General features: G+C 43.2%; 1 protein-coding gene across 1 annotated transcript in view; it reads right to left on the minus strand.

Moving 5' to 3' along the window:
* NELL1 (neural EGFL like 1) overlaps positions 1–15,121 on the minus strand; it is a 3,494,430-nt gene that overhangs the window by 226,765 nt on the left and 3,252,544 nt on the right. The window lies entirely within an intron of this gene.

The following is a 15,121-nucleotide window of genomic DNA, read 5'->3' on the forward strand; positions in this document are numbered from 1 at the left end:
CCATAAACAAGGTCCTTACAAGACGTGTTTTGTTCAGTTGAGTTTGCTATTGAAAACTTTCTCAACGGTCTTACATACATTTACTTGATATTCGTGTTTTAGTATGACATTCTTTGGATTTGTTTACTAATTCTTTTTTCTTTTAGTGTGTTTAAAGATAATCACTCCTTTGTACTTTCACGCTTTAATTCATCATGATATGAAGTGACTAAAGAAACAGTTCACAGGTTTCTCCAAAAACAATATCTGCTGAAACAACTAGATGATGCTATGCCCCATTCAATTATGGGGGATGCTATTCTAGCAATCTTAATTTGTAGAACAGCTCGTAACCAAGAGTATTCTACCCTAACGGAGGCTACAGATAAAAAAGGTGGAGGAAGCTTTAAGAAAGATTTTGCCTGGTTAAAATCCGGCATTAATGGCAAGCACATATTCAGCTTATGTAGCCCAGTTGTTGGTCAAGGATTTTGACAACTTGTTTGAGGTCATCCAAAACGGTTTTGACTGTGCGGAGCTATAAGTGAAGATGGAGCAGCAAGCTAAATTATGGTAGACATTTCATCAGGTATGGTTCACTCTATGGAGATGAGAACAGGGTCTGTGGTGTCAGCACACAGGAAGCTGTGGATGAGAGATTGGAAGGCCAAACCTGCAGAGAAAATAGCTTATTGAAAATAACTTTCAATGGGGAAATGCTATTTGGGGATCAATTCGATAGCATGATTGATAAGGCTTTTAAGAATTAGAAACATTCTTTGCCATGCAAGGGTTCATCTTCATCAACCAGGAGCAAGTGAATCTATGCTTCCAAGTAATTCTCCTAAGAAGCTCTGTAAATTGTGCAAGGATAAAATGAAACAATTTCAACCAACAAAATCATAGAAGAAAAATGATTTCTTTAAACAACTAGTGCAGACATAGAAAAAGTCCTGACAACTACAGAGATTCTCACTCTCCTTATGGTGTAAAGATTCAGTGATTTCTTCATGTGTGGTAAACAATAGTGCATGATTGCTGGACTTTCTCCGTGGACAAAAGTTACACAATTGAGTTTGCACAGTGGTCTCCATTGGCAGGAAAAATATAATGCCATTTCCAAGAAATCTTTGGACGAGAAAGGGCCTTCAAGACAGTATGCAGGCATTATTAAACAAGGAAGCAATCGTCCTAGTGCCGGATACCAAGACAGGAGAAGGTACTTACTCCATTTTGTTTCTGGTGTAAAAAGCATTCGGATCTTTGTTGTCCTGTGCTTGAACTAAAATAAGTCAATTCACTTCTGGATGGTAACCTTGCAGTCTATAATTCCAATCGCCACCAGAGGAGAGTTTTTAGCTTCCAAAGATCTACATGATGCATATTTGCACATTTTGATCAAAGAGTTTCATGAGCGATTTCTATTGTACCCCATGAGAGCGTAATTACTTTTCAGGATGCCGCTGTTCAGGGTATTTACATGGAGGCGATCCCCTCTTCTGTCTTGTCTTCACAAAGAAGGGGTCTTTTACGATCCAATCTAGATGATCTCCTAAACCACGGATCTTCAAGAAAGCTTGTTTCTCAACATACAGAAGGGGTTCTTTCTATCTTACAGGATCACAGATTTTTGGTAAATTGTGAAGACCTGTGTTTCATCACATTGCGGTTTGGTATGAATAAGGGTGTTGTGACACTACCAGAAAAGCATATTGTGAAGACAAAGACTCACGTAAGAGATCTCTTGGCCTAGAGGGTTTCAAATATGTTATCTGGGATGCACATACAGAGGGATTTGGCGGCCACAATCTTTTTAGCTCTGTAGGCCAGATTTCTTTTCCATCCGCTGATAAGGTTTCTGTTGAGAAATTGGTCTCTAAAATCTCTGGATTTCACCAAATGAGTCTCAATGACTCCACAGAAAAGACTATGACTTTCTTGGTAGCTGGAGGACAGGAATCTGAAGAAAAGAGTACTCTCAGATCCTTTGCCAATGATGATTGTGACTACAGTTGCATGTCCTACAGGATTGGGTGGCTTGAATGGGAGTTTGTCAACTGCAGGGTTGCTGGTGTGCTGATAAGGTATGAAGTATTTATCAACAGACAGGGGGAAACAAGGACTGTCTCTTTGGGCAGAATCTCTAACAGGCTATTAAAATGGGCGTGAGGAGCAGTGACCTCTGTTTGGGCCATTCACATTCAGGGAATCAACAAGTCTGTAGCAGATAGAGAGAGATACCATCTTCTGTCCAGTTTGCTCTACATCCCTGGATGTGCAGGCTTCTGATGGGTGGTCCAGGCAGGAGCTCTTTTTGCCTCAGGGGACCATGCAAAGGTACCAATATTTTGTTCCAGGGAAATGGAGCAGGGAGCCTGGGTGCGCCATAAGTTGGCAGGGTATGCTCACACGTGAGTCCTTTGCTCACTTTGCCACTGGATTCAAGCAAGCCTGGCTGAAGACGGCTGAAATGCCAGAAACCGGTCCTAGGAATCTTGTTTTCGGTCCAGGGAAGGCATGGCTTGGCAGTTCGGGCTGGACTGTTCCCATGAGGCACAGGGTCAGACTGGTTTGCATATGGCCATGTCTGAACTGGGGTGGCAGAGTGGGCTAAAGAACGGTGATGGGTTAAACCCAGATCCTTTGACTGGGTGTGAATGTTTGATTGGTTTAAATGCTCCGTCCATCACCACCCCCTTTTGTACCGCCTTGTTTGACATAAGTTGGCAGGGTATGCTCAGACGTGAGTCCCTTGCTCTCTTTGCCACTGGATTCCAGCAAGCCTGGCTGAAGACGGCTGAAATGCAAGAAACCGGTCTTAGGAAGCATGTTTCCGGTCTAGGGAAAGCATGGCTTGGCAGTTCGGGCTGGACTGTTCCCATGAGGCACAGGGTCAGACTTATTTGCATATGGCCATGTCTGAACTGGGGTGGCAGAGTGGGATAAAAAATGGTGATGGATTAAACCCAGATCTTTTGACTGGGTGTGAGTGTTTGATTGGTTCAAATGCTCCGTCCATCACCACCCCCTTTTTTACCGCTTTGGTGGAGCGAGGGTGTGGTGGTGCACTGCTCCACCAAAAAGTCATAATCAGGGCCTTAGAATACAGTGAAAATGCCTACATACAGTAGAGTACACTATGGGGTAGGTTACCCCTATGATTAGCATGGCCTCCCCAATAAGGCCCTGGTACAGAATAGGGCAGGGTGATTAAAACTACCTTTAAGTACCTAGTATAGATTAGGGCATGGCAGTTTAGAGACCAGCAAACTTTTCTGCACTTGCCTGTGTTCACTGCTGAAGCCTGAGGTCAGTTTAAAACCAACATGTGTTGCAGGACTGATTTGACATTTTGGTTGTACCCAAAATTGACTTTGGTGGTTGGGGCACTTACAAATTGATATACTACAATATTTCTACATATGAGGTACCCCCAGGGTCTTTTGTAGGTGTCCCATGGGTGGGTAGTCCAGTACGTATAAGGGGGACCCTTATAAAATAGGTTTTATATGCCCTGGGGATGGTGACATAGCACATTTCACTTCCCTCATTGTAGTAAAGTGCTTCCCAAGATCTACTTTTGTGCTAGGAGCACTGTGGAGTGAGGCTCTAAAATATTTGTGTATATTCAGAACCCCAAATGTCTACTCTGGGAGTTTCAGGGATGGTGGTCCTGTAGATATAGGCAGGGTCCTTATAAAATATGTTTTAAAAGCCCTGATGTTGGCGAAATTGCTCAGTTCATTTTTTCCCAATGTAGATCCCCATCCGCATGGGTAAACATGGCAATCTGTTTTTATTTGATAACCAATGCTAGGAATTAGAGAAAATATTAATTTAAGGACTTGGGAGAATGGTATTGATAAATCCAACAATATGTTATTGAATTTATTATTGAATTTATCCTGAAATGTACAGAAAATAAGTAATGAGACGTTCTTGTCTGTAAGCTGAAATTCAGTCTTCCAGTGTCTGTCCTGATTGGTCAGAGTTAAGCAGATTAGCCAGACTGCTTTGATGAAGTGAAAGGCGCCACCTGGGGTGAAGATCCATTCTGGGAGGAGAGGGTTCTGCTGCATAGGAATGCCAGAGTAAAGGGGAGGGGTCGTACACCATGAGCTTCTAAGGCCCAGGGGGACAGGCAGAGAAACCCAGGTCCATGTATGCCCATCCCCTCTGAACTCAGCCAGATGGCAGGCTTAAAGAAGGAATGTGCAAATAGCAGGGGGAGGGAGACTATGGAGGTTGGTTTAGCCATCTCTTGCCTCTCTGGTGAGACTTCAGCCATATAGAAGTTTGGAGAATAAGTGATGTCTCGGAGGACATTGTGCCACACTTTAGAGGAAATGGTCATGCTCTGGACTGTTGCCCTGAACCTCATTGGACAGGAGTGCCCTCCTATGTGACCCCAGAGAACATTGAATAAGTATCTGGAAGGGACTGTGCCTCTCAGATCTGCTGCTTGAAACCACAGAAGAAGAAGTGTACATGCTGCAAGTTTGACTTGCCCCAACCAGGCCTTGCACTCTGACTGAATGCACCTTCTGCACAATCTGGAACTACAGCCTTGTGCATCAAACCTGCCTTAATGGACCAAAGAGTGGACTCCCTGCAAGCTCTCGGTTAGCAGCACTCACCTGGACCATCACCACCAAGAATCCCCAGCCCGGAGTGACTCCAGTGAATTGTAAGGGTTTGTCCAAGTGGATTGTGGGTATTGAAGTCCCAAACTTTCAAAGACCATCTTGGAGTTTTCAGACACATGGAGAAGGTTTTGAACACTTTTGGACCCTCAAAGGAACTTCAGGAACAAGTTCCTGAAATTTGGAGAAAGTTTGGAGCAACTTTGAAAAAAAAGTCCATAAGTGGACTAACTCGACCTGACCAGCCAAGCCGGCGACCCTCAACAATGAGCTGGCCTGCTTTCTCGTTTTGTCCCATTGAAAAGCCCAGGTGGTCTGACTTCTATAGTTTGACTGGGAGCTGGTAGAAATCCAAGCAAGCAAACCCCCACCCAATCTGGCCTGGTGAAGAGCATTGAGGGACCCCACAAGAAAAAGCACTGTAAAAGTTTATAAGTCCGAAGGTAGAATTGGTGACTGGGACCAGCCTCAAGCCACCCACCTTCAACCATGAGCCGGCCTGGATCTCTAGTACACCCCGCTGGATTGCTTCAGTGGTCTGACTTCCATAGGTTTGACCGGGTGCTCGTCGCAAGGCAAGCCGGCGAACCCTTTCTGAGTCTGGACTAGTGAAGAGCTACCGCGAGGAGTAGCCATGCAGGGCTCCATAGCGGTTGGCCTGAAACTTTGACTTTGTCCTGTTCTAGCATAACAAGATGTACCAATAGGTACTATAACATGTCACAATAAAAATACTACTATTTGTATCCTTAAAACAAGCATATTTTGGATTATATGCGCATACCAAGGGTCTTACTGATGAAAGGCTTGCACTGCCAGGGGGTCACTATTGACATTCTGGTGGTGCAAGTCTCTCAGTCATATCTATAGGGTGATGCAAAACCACTCTGTGTGTTTTAGCATGGCCTCATAGCTATGGAGTATGACAAAGCAACGCAAGTCACTGCCTAGCCTTACTTTATGTCAAGGAGGAAATCCATTGACATTGTGGTGGGTTCTATCATGCAATTTCCATGGATTTTGACACTGCCCCAGATTTACTTAAACACGTAAACCTGAGGCAACGCCAAAACCTTATGCCTCCCCAAAGCAGACCATAACGGGGAGAAATATTTATATTCTGCACACTTTCTCCTGTTTCAACATGTGTTGCATTCTGCTGACACATGGAAAGAGGAAAACGCCTCTGTATTGTTTTTGTGCAGGATTATACCCCTTGTGCAGAAAAAAAATCCTGCCTGCAATGAAGGCACCATAACCATGGTGAAAAAGTGCCTATGTTGCCGCCGGCAGCATATTTTGCACCACTGCATAGGGGACAGGACAGGTGTGCACTGTATTTCATAACTATGGAGAAGTCTGGCTGTTTCATTTTGGCGGAAAGCAGCGCAGCAAGACCACCTGTGGTGCTGCCCTGCACCAATTCCTCATGTACATGTATTTTATGAATTTTGGATTGTGTGTCATTGTTGCTATACAGTAAGAAAGCCAAAAATAAAAAGACATGAAAGCTGACACATAAACAGACCATTGATGCTTAGACGGTTTAACAGACACACATCTAGTCTATCAGGTACATAAACAGGGTCATAAACACACATACAAATCGTAAAGAAGGTACACAAGAAGGCAGAGAGCCATATTACTTATCTGGAAAATCGAGAGCAAAAGCAGGTATGATTGCTATCCACAAACTCCCAGAATTTTACAGCTTTCTGTCATCTAGTATAGACACTGGTGTACCAAAAAGTGAGGGGTCCTCCCTGCACGGTACTTAGGGGGGCCCCCTCTGGGCTCAATCAGGAGCTCTCCCGGCCAGAGTTCAGTGCCGAGGGGGCCCCTGGGAGCTAGGCGCCCCCCCACACCTCGTGGGCTGCAGGGGCCTGTGTTACTCACCTGAGTATAGACTACAACACTAACCCCCAGATGCATCAAGCATCCATTTTGCTATTCCTTATTAGCGAAAAATAAGGATTCGCTAATAAGGAATAGCAAAATGCTATGCATGAAGAAATCGCTAAAAAAATTGTGATTTCTTAATATTCCTTAATTGCGACTCGCAAATTGTGAGTCGCCATTAAGGAATACCTCCCCATTCATTCCTATTGGCCTAGAGGCCCATAGGAATGAATGGGAAGACATTCTCAATTTGCGATTATTAATTAGCGAATCGCAAATTGAGAATGCAATTTCAAGGGTGCAGGGGTGTCCAAAGGGCACCCTGTTGCACCCCTGAAATTAATCTGTGCACATATGTTGCGCACACACATGCCCTAAGGGCATGTGTGTGCGCAACATGAAACTTTGAAAAATGCACAAAAGTGCATTTTTCAAAGTTTTTGCAAATTACCATGAAGTTCACCTTCATGGTAATTTGCTACCCCTATTAGCGAAATCGCTAATTTGTTTACTTTGTTGCACTGCATTTAAGGAATCTCAATTTGGGATTCCTTAAATGCAAGGAATCTCAATTTAGAGATTCCTTAAATTGCGATTTTTTCATTTGGGATGATGTATCCCAAATGCAAAAATACCGGTCACAAAGGGGCAGATTCTGAGAATCTGCCCCTTTGCGACCAGATTTCCCTGTCATGCATCTGGGCCTAAATCTTATCTACACTCAAAAATAACTTCTCTGTCATGTGAAGAATCTACAGATTACAATAATAAAATGAAGTGTCTGTTCATCTGGTCATTTTATAATCTACATGTGCGCTCTATAAAGTGACCGCTTTCCAAGCTCTCAGCTTCAAACTCCCTAAAAGTTCTGAAAACAGGTGGCTGGCTATTCATCTCTGCCAGCTGAAATACCAAGGACAAAACTGTAGAGTGAAGTGGAAGTAATACTTGCTTCACAGGGACATCGTAGACTTGTATGGACAGGCTAAAGTTACAAATAGCTATGTATACTACTATAAAGTAGGGTCGGGTGTGCTTCATCATGCAAAATTACCTTCAAGTTCCACAAGATTATGCTTGAATTATGCGGGAGTAGTAATTATGCATTTAGTACTATGGCTTAGTGCAAAAATGCCCCTTTGTGCACAAAATGGATATGGGGATGTATTTCTCGCTAATAAATAGTGTTAAATGCAACAGAATATGAATAGTGAGCTCTCGCTTGCTAAATGTGCTTTTGGTGCTGAATTTTTCACCAGCTTACTACTTGCATTTAGCGCTGTTTAATTAGCGTTAAATGCAGCCTTGCTTCTAAAATAGACACGTTGTAAGCATTTTTGCTAAGAAGCAGCACAGAACGCAGAAGAAAAAAAAGTGAGCTCAGGCAGCCAACCACGCTTGCTAAATTTGTTTTAGCAGTAGGATTTTGCCTCCTGATTACTCTTAAGTATGTGAGGAGAAATAAATGCATAAATATCTTTATTTTTGTGTTAAATAGTAATGCAGAATTACCGAAATTACTCTGATTACTCCAGCGTAATCCAAATTCCGCCCAGGAGTACTGAAAAGGTCTACTTCACTGCCCGGATTCATGGAAACAGCAATGTTTACCTTCCTACTCTTCAGGTGACATATAGAGATGCTGGGAAGTTCCTGATGCCTTCCTTTTATAACACAGTTGCTGCACACTGTGCAATTAATACATTTTCCTGCTTTTTAAACTACAATCCAGGCGTGGAGGAAGTATGCTATACATATTGCTAGAGTTTAATTCCATTTGTTTATCAAAGGTAATATAGATCCTCAAGACGTCGTTGCCTTATAATGCACGGATTATCACGTGTGGTATACCTGTCCTACCCCATTGATTAGCCACCTCATAACCTTTGTTTATGAACTGGTAACGTATTTCAGAACATTAAACTTAGATTGTCAATCCAACAAATAATATCACATTTCAGGAGCCGGGGCTACTGTGTGCCTGCATACCTGCAAACAAATAAAAAAAGATCGATTTAATAAAATGTGTGCACCACGTATGTTTTTGCCTGACCACACCCTATAAACCAGTCTGTCTACATTTACACACCCCTATAAGAATGTGCTAGCCGAGTTCTGTATCCCAAGGTTCAAGGTCCGCTAAGGCTGGAAGATTCAGCAGGCCCTTCGGCGTCTCTTACATGAGTCTGGCAATCTATTCTGCATAAACAACATACAACCATATTCCACAGGTGGAACAGGTCACATGTCGGATACTCTCTCTTCCTTCATCGCATTCAAACCAGCACACCTTGTAGCAATTTTAATTCTTACTCCTCAGCGGGGACTTAACAATATTCTATTCTTGAAGACATTTGAGTCATGCTACCAGATCCAGGATGGTGTACCCTAGCTTTACTGTCAGAATAAATAAACATCCCTTCTTGAAAGCCTCGCATCTGCCCACTGTTAAGTTTCCATCAGGAGTTTAGACCAAAGTTTCAGGTAATAATAATCAAACTGAAGCTGAATGATTCTATCCACACCATCTCAAGGTGCCACTCCCACTCACCTGAGTAACACAAACACAGCCACTGTCATCACTTATCAAGTCAGGTGTGACCCATGACACCAAAGCCAAGAATACAAACATCTCTCTGTTGAAATGACCTAGGCAGCATGGCATGGGAGTGCGTGGAAACCACTGAATGCTATTGAGTTTCCACACATCTGCTCGACTTCTCCCTAGAACACCCTTAAACTGTTTCAGAATGCTTTATGCCAATCTTGGCTCAGATGTATAAAGTCACCCAAAAGGTGATTATTTGCATAATTCAATATATCATGCAATAACCTCAGCAGCCTAACACGACTGTGCTATTTCAAGCATCTTCCCCTGTCCCTTTAATTGCAGTTACCATAGAAAACTATTCAGCATTCACCCCATTAGCAGCAGCCGGGCCTTTAATCTAAGACCACAGATTTTAGTGGCTGACTAGTTGTGCCCAAGATCTGTAAAGTACACAGTGGTCGGTATCCAATCTAAAGACTCTCTTGCCTTCAAACAATAATTATTTTACACTGTGTAGCAACATGTACGTCTGACAATCATATTGTCACAGAGAAACACAATTGCTTACTTATGTTCACATTTTATACACACACAGCATGACCACTTTTAAATAACTTGCATTTGCCTTACATTAATTTATACCAGTCTTATTTACCTTTGGACAATATGCAGCTGTTCATTACATTACCAAGTCAAACTTTGGGCGAACCACATTCTATTAAAACACAGCATTAATACCTACAGGCTTCTGCAACTCAGTGCCCGATGTGTGAGCCGGGGTGCTGCACCGCACAGGCTGAGTCTGCTCAGGGTTTCCAATGCGACCTGCTCAATTGACCCTTCTGTGCCAATTATAACCCAGAGCAGTGCAAAACAGTCATTTGCTGGTACTCACAGAACTTGTGTCCCATTATTATACGTGTGGCGTGACTTATTTTGGTGAATCCTTGTGAGTGGCTGTAAATGCAGAGATGGAGGCCTGCAGGTGACATCTTTCTATTGCAAGTGCCCTCATTACACCCTCATGTCCGATAGAGGACTGTTAATACAATAACAAAAAGATGCTACATTACAAGTTGCTTATTAATTTCGATGGTGTCGTTAACATTGGTTACCAGCACCATTGGAATTTTGAGATCTGGGAAACATTGCAGTTCTCCTAACTTTTTAAACCAGTTGGGTGACAGTCCGTTCCAGGATCAGAAATTACCAGGGGAACAGGACACAGAATTACATAATTCCCAGTAATTCCTCATTTCTTAGTGGATCCTCAGGGTCTAACTGGTAATGGGCCAGGTTTTCCCCATCCCTGAAGTTACTAGTAAACTGGTATCAGTAACTCTGGGGGTGAGGACATCTGAGTAATTTAGGGCCATATTATAAGGAAAGGGCGATACATTATCGCCGCTTTTATCGGCAGGAAACTGCCACTATAGCGACGATAATGGGCTTGATAATATGCCCTTGTGAATTCCCATGGAAGCCCAGGTTCTGGTGTTAACCTGGTCTGCCCTTTCTTGATAATGTTGCCCTTACTGCGCAACTCATAACGAGGGTGGAAGGGACAAAATAGGGGGTCTTGAACAATCTATTGGGAAACGTTCTGCTTTCTCTGATGCTGACAGCTGCCATTTGCTCAGTTAAAGCTGTCTCTCACTGACTCTTTCCAGTGTGCCAATGGACAGTGATTGCTCTGAGCAGACGGTGAGCTTTCCTCACCATAGACATGATCACAAATCACTGATACGTTTTTTTTATAACTGGCAAGGTGGGTTGGGGGGGTCGTTGCTCTTGGGCCCATTTCCAACTCCTTTTGCAAGCGAGTTACCGCGAATTATAAAATTGACATTATGAGTGGCAAAACTATTGGCAATTTGCAATGTCATTTTATTAAAAATGAGAGTTTTTATAATTACGAAATTTGCCAATTTGCACACTGCATGCCTGTAGCTATGAAACCCACAGTAACAGATTTAATTTAGAAAAAACAGCTTTTCCTTTTTTTGAAGACATAATTTCGTTGCTTTGCTTGCACTCAGATTAAATCAGATAAATATTTTGTTTGTTTAGACCTTGGTCTATAAACAGTCAACATAGATACATATATAACTATATCCTAAAACATCCACTAATAAAATGATTAACAACACCCTATCATTATACATGGCATTTGTCCCAAATCCATAGATAAAAGCTCATATCACCCCAAACTCTTGCATTTTTTTCGGGAGCCCTTTTAAGGACACCCCTATTGCGATTAGAAATCTCCTTTTTGCACTTGTTTCGTTAAAGAGCTAAACATGTTCTCAGACTCGAGTCTCTCCATCCACAGACAGCAAAAGAAACCCAAAGTGACAACGGGTGATTGATCAGCGCCAGTAGACTTATTTAATCTTTTACTTGCCAAGACAGAGGGATGACACTCCAAATCAAAGATTTTAAATCATTTCACTGTTGATCATCGGTGTCATTAAACGACGTGATTCCACTCCTTTTACAGAGGTCACCAGGAATGCTGCTGCTGAGAGGTTAGTTGTAAACATGTGACCTTCAAAGAATGAGCAGATCTCTGGCGTCCTGCCTTGACCCACAGGGCTACCCCTGTCAATTTATGAGTTCTGGCTTTAGACAGTCTATAGTGAGTTTGTCCCTCCCTAAGTGTAAAGTACTTCCTTCTCCACACTCCCTAAGAGTGCATGTAAACACATGTGTCATCTTCCTGCACTGCATTGCCCTTAATTTATTGATTTCTATTTTAGGCGCATTTATGAAGCACACACTTGACCCAAAGGGACTGGAGTGCTTTACATGAGCACCACTCACATTACATAGGGACACATAGAGAACACTGCATAAGAGTGCATCTGCAGCCATCTTCTTTCATCCATGGCGTGCTAACCCGCCACCGCAACACTTCTCAACTACCAGCCCTGCTTTTATCCCACCACGTCCTCCTCCCTACTCTTTGTTTTACCCACCCCCTCCTTTATCCACCTCCCGTGACCTCCCTTGTGTCCACTACCCTCCCCTCTTGTGTCCCCCACCCTCCTTCCTCGTGTCATTTTTACCTCCATTCAGGGCCTTTAATTTGTATTTAATACATTTTTTGATGCTTTCATGTAGCACAACCTGGAACCAAAGTTGTTGGAGTGCTTTACATTGACATTACAGAGAGATATTTCATTTTAGGGTGTTTAATTTTTATTGGGAGCTTAAGTTATTTGCCGAGAATCTCAGATGTTGAGCAGATGGTGAAACTCAACCCGTTGTACAGCATGCTAAATGGCACATTATACACCTTACGTACAGTGGGATGGGCCCTGCCCTCTTCTGCCTCCCAGCTCACAGGCTGACCTGGGACAAAAGAGTACGGCTCTGTGCACCCATGCAAATATCAAGCCGGCATGCTCCAAAGTGTACTGGGGCTTTGCACAGCTGTTGCATCTCAATGCATATTGACATCTCCTGCACTGTCATGCATGAGGATATCTCTTGCATGCATAAGCGCATTTCTAGTACAGGTCCTTATTTTCTCATCTCCTGTGCTTTCCTGCATACAACAGCTTATTATTAATCATGTAGGCGAAACATATTGCATTTACCGATGCTTGTTTACAATTGGGTTGTTCTTACAAAAGCTTTGGTGTTGAATGCACGGCCTAAATTGGTATCTATTCCAGACCTCTGCCTATTACGCCACGGCAAAACTGTAATCATCACTGGTTTAACAAGCTGTGGAGTGGGCTCTGCGTGGGAAATGCTTTTTCTAATAGTCGTGCCAATATTTTTATATAATATCTTCCGGTGCTGCACTTGGCACCATTGCCTGTATTTTCCCCTTTATTGTGTAACACTGGCTACAGCTTTGATGCATAAATGGAACCCAGACATGGGATACTCTAAATACATTTGCCATCATTTTTAATTCTCAGCATTTGTATTACCGATCACTTTATGAATAGCGTCCATCATCTAGACAGGGACTCACACAGAATTATTTGCCTCTTATCGGTCCAAAACGCTGTGTTTGCACAGCTGGAGAAACAGCGACTCCCGGGTACCACTTTGTAAGGGCAAGCGGTTTCACTAATCTATTCGCTGGAGCTTTTCTTGCTTATACAGTATGGATGAAAGGCTCAAGTCAGGCAATGGAATGGCTCAATTACTCATTAGCAGACAGTTCCTGGCCTTCCTCTCACATTGTCACGGTAGAGACGTGGGATGGAATCCAATAATGCTTAATTTCTTTGCCAAGGAGGGGCGAACTGAAGAAACACTACTCTTAGGAGCAGTACTTCGGATTTCCAAATAACACCGCTTGCAGGTTCTCATTTTCACATTCCCTGTGTATTGCACTAGAATTTATTACCTCCACAACTGTATTCCTCTGCATACGCCTTACATACTGAGGGGCATGTGTATGAGGTAGTGGCAGATCGCAGCGTTAGCCTCCTTGGCTTACCGCCTCACTCCACCACTTCTGAAACGCAAGGCTGCACCACAATTACAAGGATATGGTGCAGCGTTGCGCTTCCTCCTGCACTGGTGATACACTAAGCATTGTAGTGCCAATTTAGGCACCCCTGCACCATAGTGCAAGGGTGTCTGCGTGCAGAGGGGGAATGTTTATGTGTAGGAAGGTGTCACTTCCTGCAAATAAACAATCCTAAAATGCAATTTTGTCACTTCTATGTGTGCTGCATCATACAGCTCCGTACAGTCATAAAAGGGGATTTTTTTACAGATTGTTTATATACAGGAAGGAGGATCTTCCTCTACAAAAACAATCCATGGCAAGTTTTACCTAGCCTTAATGTTGGTGCTGCCTCCTATGTACTCTGCCCTTGTACATAGAGGGCAGCATCAAAATCAATGGGTGTTGCGGTGAAACGCTCACCGCAACACCCGCTTCTCACCTCTTTCACGCTAAGCATAGCCTGAAGGGGACCTTATTGACAAGGCAGCGTTAAAGCGAAGCCCGTATCGCTACCACAACTTTGTTAAAAGTGAAGTTGTGGTGGCCATTTGGGCTTGTACATATGCACCCCAATTTGATGTTATAGAAATGGGAAAACAAGCTTTGTACTTCATTCACCCTATAGATTAGCCCTTTCCCTTTCCATATAGTCTCGCCCCACCCTCCTTAACAACAATTTTAGCCTGACCTAAAGCCTCTCTTGTTCTTTTCTTTCTTCATCCGAAGACGACAAATTGTGCTGTAGGTAATCGCTTATTTCTTCCATATATGTGTTTCAGAAGTTTTGTCAGAGGGACTTAAGGTTTGTAGCCACATAAGCCCTGACAATGTTTATATGGCCAGTTCCTCCCTGGACTGGAAACAAGCATCCTGGGACTGGTTTCGAGGTATCACCCCTCATCAGCCAGGCTAGCTTGAATCCAGTGTGACAGAGAGCATGGGAAGCTAGTATCCGGTCCAGGGAGGACCTGGCTTGGCAATTTGGGCTGAACTGTTCCCATGAGGAGCAGGGCTAAGACTGATTTGAAAATGGCTGGGTCCAAACTGGGGTGGCAAAGTGAGCTAAAGAATGATGAATTTAACCCAGATCTTTTGACTTGGGGTGAATGTTTGATTTGTCCCACATTCCATCCATCATTTATGTGTCTTTAACAACTAAAGAGGCCCTGGTGAGGTCTTGGTGTGGCACCAGTCTGTGTCCCATTTAGGACGAGAGGTCTACCTCACAAACAAGCTGGCCTGAAGAAGGATATTGCTGATGATCCCCTGCCTTCTCCATGGTGAGTCCCTGCCTTCGTATTTCATTTTCATTGTCATGTGCTTCAGTTTCCGTACGGTTCCTGCGACAGGTTACACATTTGCTGAATAACAGTTATTCTATCGTCACTATATCTTTTATTTAGATGCTTATGCGGCTGTCATAGTCATTCATGCTGTTGTCCTGTTCACCCCAGTATTAATAGGTCACATCTGCTTCATCCCCTTCGCCATAAAAGAAAATGTACCCTATATGGAGAAAACAGGAATCAGCTGTAGAACTGGCTAGACTAGCGGATTCCTTACTCCTTTTCT

Source organism: Lissotriton helveticus, chromosome 3_2 (assembly GCF_964261635.1).
Source record: "Lissotriton helveticus chromosome 3_2, aLisHel1.1, whole genome shotgun sequence".
Lineage (NCBI taxonomy): Eukaryota > Metazoa > Chordata > Amphibia > Caudata > Salamandridae > Lissotriton > Lissotriton helveticus.